The sequence below is a fragment of the Chiloscyllium plagiosum genome, chromosome 30, assembly GCF_004010195.1.
Source record: "Chiloscyllium plagiosum isolate BGI_BamShark_2017 chromosome 30, ASM401019v2, whole genome shotgun sequence".
NCBI classification, from domain to species: Eukaryota; Metazoa; Chordata; class Chondrichthyes; order Orectolobiformes; family Hemiscylliidae; genus Chiloscyllium; species Chiloscyllium plagiosum.
Genome location: NC_057739.1, coordinates 27,762,026 through 27,772,674, shown reverse-complemented (window position 1 = coordinate 27,772,674; position 10,649 = coordinate 27,762,026). Strand labels below are relative to the sequence as shown.

General features: G+C 39.8%; 1 long non-coding RNA gene across 1 annotated transcript; it reads left to right on the top strand.

The window, feature by feature from the left end:
• Nucleotides 1-727: 727 nt before the first annotated feature.
• On the top strand, nt 728-3,051 carry LOC122564661. The gene is made up of 3 exons (XR_006315959.1): nt 728-784; nt 868-915; nt 2,963-3,051. It is a non-coding gene; the product is annotated as an uncharacterized LOC122564661 (long non-coding RNA).
• Nucleotides 3,052-10,649: the final 7,598 nt, after the last annotated feature.

Genomic DNA, 10,649 nt, shown 5'->3' with positions numbered 1-10,649 from the left:
TGCAATCACCATCCTGTGACCCACCATGAGTGAAGAGGTATCCATTGGTCTTTAAATATGGTGCCAGAACATTTAACACCAGGAAGTGGCAAGAATTTCCTTCTAGCTCATCACATGTGATTCATCAAATCACTCACACAACATAATGCATGTATAGATAATGAAGTGACAAGCACAAATTTACATGAGATTATGTGCTCCTGATACTGTGACACAGGGGTGGACAAAATCAGAAGTCACATGACACCAGGTTATATGCCAACAGGTTTATTTGAAATCACGAGCTTTCGGAGCAATGGATGAAGGAGAATATATCTGTAAGCTTGTGATTTCAAATAAACCTGTTGGACTGTAACCTGGTGTCATGTGACTTCTGACTTAATATTAATCAGTTGGGGTCATAGTTTGGCTCACTTAAGTGTGCTAGAAGCTACAGATATTCGTATAAACTGCTGACCCCTCTGAGATTTGGCATTCCTGTGATTTTGTCCTGATGAGAGAATGATGTAACCTGTTTTGACTGGTGTGTCTCTATTATCAACAACACTCAAAATCTGTACTACCTAATGACAACTTTATAAATTATTACTTAAAACAGTGGTTCTGTTAGATCTAACTTTTAATTGCTTCATAGGCTTCAGGTTCCTGGGACAAGACTGTACGTGTATGGGATTCAAGGAATGGACATCTGATCTTTATTCTGAAGGAGCACAATGCTCGGGTGATGGCCCTTTCATTCTCCAGAGATGCAATTCTTCTGGTAACAGCAGCAGGAGATGACATGGTGAATATGAAAGGATTGACTTGTGTTGGGATTTTGTTGTCCACAGACAGCAAGGCTGACTCCCTCTTGCCTTGTTCTTATAGATTTGTGTGTGGGATTGTGAAGACGGAAAGTGTAAGAAGATTCTTAAGGTAATAAATCTCCAGGTCTTTATTGAAGTTATTTGATATCAACAGTTTGCTACCTAGATATTCAATGTCAAAAATCATATGATGCCAGGCTATAGTTCAATGGGTTTATTTGAAAACACTAGCTTTCAGAGCACTGCTCCTTCATCGGGTGTTAATGAGAGGAAGATTTTAGACACAGAAATTATAAGGAAAAGATCAAAGGGTCATACAAGTCATGCAAAATAATTGAACTCACCTAAGATGGCTATTAAACCATTAATCAATTAAATATATTGTCTGAACAGAGGTTTCACCTCCTTTATATTGATAACATCTTAAGACAGATGCAGGATAAAATTGACAGGATACCTTCATCATCCTGTACGTCCTGGGAGTGGAGAGACTACACCATGTTCTTGGCAGACTGCAACTCATCATTGATGACGATGAGCACCTTGCCAAGATTTTTCCTACTCCTCCACTTCTTGCCTTTAAACAACTGCAAAACCTTAAACACACTATTGTTTGCACCAAACTACTCAACCTTCAGGACAACATCGACCGACCACAACACCATACAACCCTGTCATGGCAAACACTGCAAAATGTGTCAGAGCATCGACATGGATACTACCATTACAAATGGGGACACTACCCACATGTGTGTGGCAGATACTCATGTGACTCAATCAACATTGTATATCTCATACTCTGCAGGCAAGGGTACCCTGTAGCATGGTATATATAATAGCATGACCATGCTAACACTATGGCATCAGATGAATGGACACCACACAACAATCATCAGACAGGAATGTTCTTTCCTAATGGGGGAACATTTCAACGGTCAAAGACATTCGGCCTCAGATCTTTGGCTAAACGTCCTCCATGGCAGACTTTGAGATACACAAAAATTCAGAATCACCAAGCAGAGGCTAAATGCCAAGTTTGGTATTCATGAAGACGGCCTCAACAGGGACCTTAGGTTCATGCCGCACTTCAGGTGACTCCACCACACTATACTCTCTCACATACACACAGAGACACAGCGACACAGAGACACAGACATACACCCGTACTCTCACACAAACACGTTCACACACTCCCTCTCTCATACACAGACAAACACACACACACTCACATGCACATACTCTCAGATGCATAAATTCCGTCACACTTGCACACATTTTCTCTCAAACACACACACAAACACTCTCTTACATACATGCACACGCATATAAATCTGTGGGGTGAATTTGCATATTTGTATTTGCAAATACATTCTATTTGTTCAAACAGCATATAATTTGTAGACAGTCAGTCAGTGTGGCAATTTATAAACTCCTACTTTGGAAATATAAACCAGTCTAACTCCAGGTTAAGACACAGACAGACCCCAAACCAGACCTTATGCTTAAAATACATTGTCTGACCAAAGGTGTCACCTCCTTTATGTTGATAACACCTTAAGTTATCTCAGGGCAGTGACTTGAAAGAAATTCTGGGATTTGCATATTAATCAATTGAAACCTGCTCCTCAGATCTCCTCCATTCTAACAGCTAAGAGACATCTTAGGTGTGTTAAATTCATTCAAATGAGTTGTATGACCCTTGGATCTTTTCCTTATAAATTCTGTATCTAAGGTCTTCCTCTCTCACTAGCACCTGATGAAGGAGCTGCGCTCTGAAAGCTAGAGTTTTCAAATAAATCCGTTGAACTATAACCTGGTGTCATGTGATTTTTGACCTTGTCCAACCCAGTCCAACACTGGCACCTCCACATGATAGATACTCAATAGTCAATTTAAATCGATTAGAAATGCATTTTTAGAAAAAATGTTTCAAATTTAATCTGGCCCTTAATTTGAGACTGTTATAACATAAGATTTTGCACCACCCCCACCAATATTTGACAATTCCTGCTCACCTTCCTCACTGACAGCAAAATAAATACACCATAATCATGAGATCAGTATCGAACAAATCAATTCCTAATTTTGTACATGTTCTCATCTGACCAGTGGACTCTCTTCATTGAAGATTGATGTTCTTTTCTTTCTTTCCATAGTGTGAGCTGGAATTCATCTTTAGTTGCCAATTTTCTTCTTCCGAAACCATTCTGGTTGCAGGCACGTCTGATTAAGTACTGTGAATAACAAAAACACGTGAGTCTATTATCACCATAGATGATACAACACCAATCTAACATCAAGGAGGTTACTGAAAGAAATCTGTTCATTTCTAAATAATATTGTAATAGCTTCTCAAACAAATAATTTTACTGTTAAATATATAATCATATATGTATTGATATTAGAATTAAAATAGATTTCGTATTAATGAATTTATTCATCTAACGGTGTAAAATCCTTATAATTTTGGCTGAATTCATGGCAAAACAAGACATTGTTACATTCTAACCCCTTACAGGAGGAATTTTGGATTTCATGATTGCCGCATTGAATAAATATCAATATGTACTTTCCTAGGGAAAACAAATGGGCATATAACCTTCCCAAATTATAAATAATGCCTTCCATTGTCATGACTTTTGGCAGTACTTTCATCTCAGATCATAAAATGCAATTTGTTTTCAATATCAGAAGGCTGTGGGTTGTGTCACTTCAGATAATTGAGTGCATTTTCTGAGCTGTCACATGAATGCAATACTGAGGCAGTACTATACTGAAGAAGCTGTTCAGCCCATCAATTTTACATCAACAAAAACTAATCTAAGTCTGCACTAGTCCCACTTTCCAGCACTGGCTCAGTCTTGAATGTTATGATATTTCAAGTGCTCATCCAAGCCCATATGACCATTCCATCTATATATATACTTCTGTAATATAAGACCTTCTTCCTTACTGTTAACCACCTGACCAATCTTCATGTCATCTGCAAACTTAGCTATCATCCCCTCCACATTTTCCTCTCTATTGTTTATACATGTCATAAACAATAAGAGACCCAATGCTGAGCCCTGTGGTCCACCACTGGACATTGGCCTCCAGTCACACAAACAGCCTTCTACCTTGATTCTCTGTCTCCAATCACTAAGCCAATTTTAGATCCAACTTGCCAAATTACCCTGAATCCATATACTTTTATCATCTTTATCAGTCTCCCATATGTGAACTTGTCAAAGGCTTTGCTGAAATCCATAGAAACAACATCAACTGCATCAACTTCATCCACAAACTTATTCACCTCCTTGATAAATTTAATTAAGTTTGTTCAGTAGGATCTCCCTCTGACAAAGCCATGCTGACTATCCCTGATTAAATGGAGTGGAGATTAATTCTCTTCTTCAGATTTTTCTCCAATAGTTTTTCCCTACCACTGACATAAGACTTATGATCTGTAATTCTCTGGTACTCCCACAGCTACCTGGACTACACCTCCTCCCATCCTGCCCCCTATAAAAACGCCATCCCATTCTCCCAATTCCTTCGTCTCCGCCGCATCTGCTCCCAGGAGGACCAGTTCAAAATACGTACAACACAGATGGCCCCCTGATAAGCTGCAGAGTTGGGCTGAAAGGTGGCAAATGGAGTTTAATGCAGAAAAGTGTGAGGTGATTCATTTTGGAAGAAGTAACAGTAATACAGAGTACTGGGGTAATGGTAAGGTTCTTGCAGTGTGGATGAGCAGAAAGATCTCCGTGTCCATGTACATAGATCCCTGAAAGTTGCCACCCAGGTTAATAGGATTGTTAAGAAGGCATATGAACCATGGGGTTATGTTGCAGCTGTAGGAAACTATGGTGTGGCCGCACTTGGAGTATTGCGTACAGTTCTGGTTACCACATTATAGGAAGGATGTGTAAGTTTTGGAAAAGATGCAGAGGAGATTTATGAGGATATTGTCTGGTATGGAAGGAAGGTCTTCTGAGGAAAGACTGAGTGACCTGAGGCTGTTTTCGTTAGAAGGAAGAGGTTGAGAGGTGACTTAATAGAGATGTGAAAGATGATCAGAGGATTAGATAGTGTTAGCAGAGAGAGACGTTTTCCTCGGATAGTGATGGCTAGCATGAGAGGACATAGCTTTAAATTGAGCGGTGATAGATATAGGACAGATGTCAGAGGGGTAGTTTCTTTACTCAGAGAGTAGTAATGGCGTGAAACTCCCTGCCTGCAACTGTAGTAGACTCACCGACTTTAATGTCTTTTTAAATGGCCATTGGATAAACATATGGATGATAATGCAACAATGCAGGTTAGTTCAGCTTCAGGCTGGTTTCACAGGTCAGCACAACATTGAGGGTCAGAGAGCCTGGACTGTGCTGTAATGTTCTGTGTTCTTTGAAAGCAAGATAATATTTCGAGTCTGGCGATTCTTCATCAGAACTGTTAACAGCTCAGGAAAGGTGGTAATATATTGAAGTGACGTTTGTGGGAAGGGGTTGGTCTTGCACAAGGTGACTTACTTGCCGATTTACTTCCTCCAACCTCAGTATCCAAGGCCTCAGGCACACCTTCCAGGTGAAGCAGCAGCTTACCTGCACTTCTCTCAACTCATTTATTTCATTCACTGCTCAGAATGTGGTCTCCTGTATATCGGGGGAGATGAAACACAGATTTGATGACCGCTTTGCTGAACACCTACACTCTGTCTGTAAAACATGACCCAGAGTTTCCCACTGCCTCCACTTCAACACACCACTGTGTTCCTACACCAACATTTCTGTCCCAGATCTGTTGCAGTGTTCCTTAACGCAAGTTCAAAGAACAACACTTCATTTTCCACTTGGGGATTCTGAACACTCTCTGCTCATTCCTGAAGAAGGGCCTGTGCCCGAAACGTCGAATCTCCTGTTCCCTGGATGCTGCCTGACCTGCTGTGCTGTTCCAGCAATAAAGTTTCAACTTTGATCTCCAGCATCTGCAGACCTCACTTTCTCCTCTGGTTTATCTTTACCTCTTTTCTTGAAAATTGGAAGCAGATTAGCCATCCTTCAGTCCTCTGGCACCTTCCTCGTGGCCAGAGATGAACTAAAGATTTCAGTCAGAGCCCTTGTAATTTCCTCCCTTTTTCTCCCACAGCAGCTTGGGATACATCTCATCTGGGGAGAAAGTGAGGTCTGCAGATGCTGGAGATCAGAGATGGAAATGTGTTGCTGGAAAAGCGCAGCAGGTCAGGCAGCATCTAGGGAACAGGAGAATCGACGTTTCGGGCATTAGCCCTTCTTCTTATTTGCCATTTTTTTTCATGAGCCTCTATGCTCTCCTCATTGTTTTCTTGAGATCCCACCTATGCTTTTTATATACCACTAGGGCATCCAATAATTTGTATACTTGTTAAAAGCCTCTCTTTTCCTGAAGAAGGGCTAATGCCCGAAACGTCGATTCTCCTGTTCCCTAGATGCTGCCTGACCTGCTGCGCTTTTCCAGCAACACATTTCCATCTCATACATCTCATCTGGATCTAGGAATTTGACTACTTTAAGCCCACCAAAGCCTCTAATACTTGCTCATTCCCTATGCCAAACTGCTCAAGAACCTCATAGTCCTCCATCCTGAATTCTCTGCCTACATCCTCCTTCTGCAAAATGAAGATAAATGTGAATTGGAAGACAGTAAGGACTGCAGATGCTAGAAGTCAGAGTCAATAGATGTGAAGCTGGAAGGACACAGCAGGTTAGACAGCATCCGTGGGGCAGGAAAGCCAATGTTTCAGGCGGTAACCCATTATTCATTTAAAATGTCCTCCAACTCCATGCATGGATTACCCCCTTGGTCCTAATGGGCCCAATTCTTTCCTTGGTTATCCTCTTCTTCCTGATACTTTGATCAAATATTTTGGGATTCTCCCTAATCTTATTTGCCATTTTTTTTTCATGAGCCTCTATGCTCTCCTCATTGTTTTCTTGAGATCCCCCCTATGCTTTTTATATACCACTAGGGCATCCAATAATTTGTATACTTGTTAAAAGCCTCTCTTTTCCTTCTTATGCAGTCCTGAATCTTTCTGGGCATCCAGGGTTCTCTGGGTTTGCTGCTCCCATTTTTGCCCCTAAAGGGAACATGTTGGACCCATACTTTCGCCAATTCTATTTTGAATGTCCTCAATTGTTCAGCTGCATATTTGTCCAGAAGTAATTGTTCCCAGTCTATTTTGGCCACACCCCACCTTATTTTAATATAATCTATATTCCCCAATCTAAAATCCTTTTTTGTAGATCATATTTATTCCTTTTATATTATAAAATAAGCAGTGTCATGTTTTCTATCATTAAAATGTTCTCCCCCTAACACCTCGAATATTGTCATTGTTGGACCAATGTTGATACAAAAAGCTCTTCTGAATACATTTCAATAAATCTATCTTCTCTAAACTCTTTACTCTATGGCTTTCCCAATTAATGCTGAGGAAGTTTAAGTTCTCTTATATAACTACCTTATTATGTTTTAGCACAGTGAATTGTCTACATACCTGCTCCTCTATTGCCTGCTGACTGTTGGCGGCCTATAATACAGTCCCAGCAGTGTGACTGCCCCTTTTTAATTCTTACCTCGTTACAAAGTTAAACATCACACAGCACCAGGTTATAGTCCAACAGGTTTATTTGGAAGCACTAGCTTTTGGAGCACTGCTCCGTCATCAGGCACTTCCAAATCATGACTACCTCTTTACTGTGATTTAAAGACCTTTCCAAGATATTGTCTCTCCTTACTGCAGCAACTGACTCCTTAATTAAAATTGCAACACCACCATCTCCTCTTTTCTACCCTCACTTGTCCTATACCTCAGGATGCTGAGTTGCCAGTTCTGCCTCTCCCTCAACATGGCTCTATAATGACAACAACATTGCAATTCCATATGCCAAACATTTGTATTACCTATAATACTCCTGGAATCAAAGTCGAGGTCATCCAGTTTTGCCTTACTTCCTTGAAACTCAACGTGGCTGAACTCCCTCTGCCTTGCTGTGTACCTATTGTACTAACACTGTGTTCCTTCCCCCTGCTGCACTGGCTTAAATTCCTCCCAACAGGACTAGCAAACCCACCCACAAGGATGTTGGTCCCAGTTTGTTCATGCGAAACCATTCTGCTTCTGCAGGTTCCACTTTCCTCATAAATCTTTCCAGTGATGCAGGAGTTGAAAACCCTCCCTCTTGCACTAACTCTTGAGCCTTCTGTCCTCTTCTCCTATTTCCGTATTCAGTAGCATGTGGCATCAGGAGTAATCCAGACATTACAAGCTTTAAGGTTCTGCTGTTTAGTCAGTGTCCTAGCTCCCTAAATTCTTGATCAAATACCTCATCCCTCATTCTACCTATAATGTTCGTACACATATGTACTGTGATCTATGTTTCTGTCTTGCTTCAGAATGCCCCACAGCCAAACTAGTGTCTTGTACATGCTCAACATAATCTCCCTGCTGTTGTACTCTATGTCCCTGTCAGTAAAGCCTAGGATGGAGTATGCTTTTTCAACATCTCTCTCAATATGTCCTACAACCTTCAATGACAAGCAAATGTACATGCAGGTCCTTCTGTATCCGAACCTCTTTTCAATTTACACCCTTTGCTTTATATCGTCTCTCTGTGCTCTTCCTACCAAAATGTATCACTTCTCATTTCTATGTCTTGAATGTTATCTGCCACCTACCTGTCCATGTCCTGAGATCAAATAACATTTAATCATTAATCATTACTCTCGGCTTCCTGTTACTTGACAATCTTGTATCCATGTCGCTATTATCCCCGTTATTCCACAAGCTCTATTGTAGCCTTCTGGAAAGCCATGTATGTCACATCAATACTATTGCCCTGATTAACCAATATTTTCTGAGAGGTCACAGATTTAAATTGATTTGCAAAAGAAGCAAATGTGACATGAGATTTTTATTTCACGCAATGGATGCTTCAGATCTGGAAAGCACTGGTTGGAAGTGTGATGGAGGCAGGTTCAATTGAGGCATTTGAGGGGGCATTGGATGGTTATTTGGATGAATTAATGTGCAAGTGAGGGAGAAAAGGCAAGAGAATGGTATGAGTTATGATGTTTATTTGAAGAGCCAGTGCAGCAACAATGGCCAAATGCCTCCTTTTGTTCCAGAACACTTCTGTCAGTCTGGGAACATACCTTGACCATGCATGAACCATCTCATCTTTTGAAAGTATTGCATTGTGAAGCTACTATTTTTCCTGCTAAACACTGACATCAATGAATTTGGCTCAGGTTCATTCTGACTCCATTTGTATTGATTTTCCCTCAGTTAATTATTTTTATTCTGGATTGTTTATTATCTATTTCCATAGTTACTCTAAATCTGACAATGCAGTGAACACTAAACTTTAAATGTCCTCACACTGTCACTTGATCTACTTGCCCCACTTTATTTATAAGAAACAGGTTGAGAAATGCTTCCTTTCTTGTCAGACTGTAAACATATTGCTGCAGAAAATTCTCCTGAACACTCTTAAAACTCTTGTCCCTTTTCTGTCCTTTACATTACTCATATTGCCTATATTTGGATTATTAAAGTTTCCCATATTAACTACTCTACTATTTTTGACCTCCATAATTTCCTTGCAAATTTGTTCCTCTACATCCTTCACACTTACTGGTGACCCCATAGGCTATACTTAGCAATATAATTGGTTCCTTAGCTTGCCATAGAACTAAGAGGGAGTAATTGCACTCAGGCATCAGAAAACCCGCAAACCATGACAGGTCTTCTCTCTCTCTCTTTTGTCTCAAAAGAGAGCCAACACTTAGAATCTGAAAAAAGAATTTCTAACTCAAGAAAAAGTATAGGGCCAACTGACTGGCTTTAGAATGGAGGATCTCTGCTATCAACAACAACCTCACATTATTGTCGCCGAAATCAAAACAAACTGTGAAAAAGTTCATTTCACTTTTGTGGTTTGGACTCTTGATCTACAGAATTTGTGCCTTGTTAACTAATTTTCCACCCATTATATTTCTGGAGAACTATCTTGTTTGTCCTGTCTGTGAATGAATATATGGATGTTTGGGTCTAAATGGGGTATTGTTTATATTTGCACACTGGTAATTAACAAACCATTTTCCAATTTTTTAAATAATAAGTTTGTTATGAAACCTGGTGTGAGTATATTTTATTTGGCTAATGAACAAAGTCAGGCAACTCAACTATTCAGTTAGCTCAGAGGGCCATTTATACATTTGTGATGGCTATACCTAGGGCTCAACTACCAGTGCACACTTCCCAACAGGGTTATGATAATTATAACACCTACCTTTTAACTGTAGTCCTGATTCTCACTGGGAATGTGGCTAATATTACCAATTCTGAGTTTTGACTTTTTTTTTCAAAGTTATATGCTTTGCAATCCCCCAGGGAAATAATGGATAGAACACAGCAAAGTCAATATTTAGAAAATGACTTAGGATATGAATGCTACTTGAAATAATGAGGCATCTAATTGATACAGAACACACTGCAAGACAGAACCTAAGAATATAGTTGAGATCACCCAATTACAAAAATGCCTTCAGGTTCAAGGATATATACTCAATTCATCCTTGTACTTCAAATATCTGTCTTTGGTACATCTTTTACTCTTATGCCACTGTCCAGCAATTATAATTTATATTTACATAATCAGGATGTCACAGTTATGAGGTGAGAAGCTTCCTCAGGTATGCAGTAAAATAAGCTGCTCATAACTGAGATAATTAGAGATTGGGAAAGAAGTCAGGAATAGAGAGCTATTACAGATACTTATAATTTACTGTTTACTATAAATTATTTACCATTTTTTA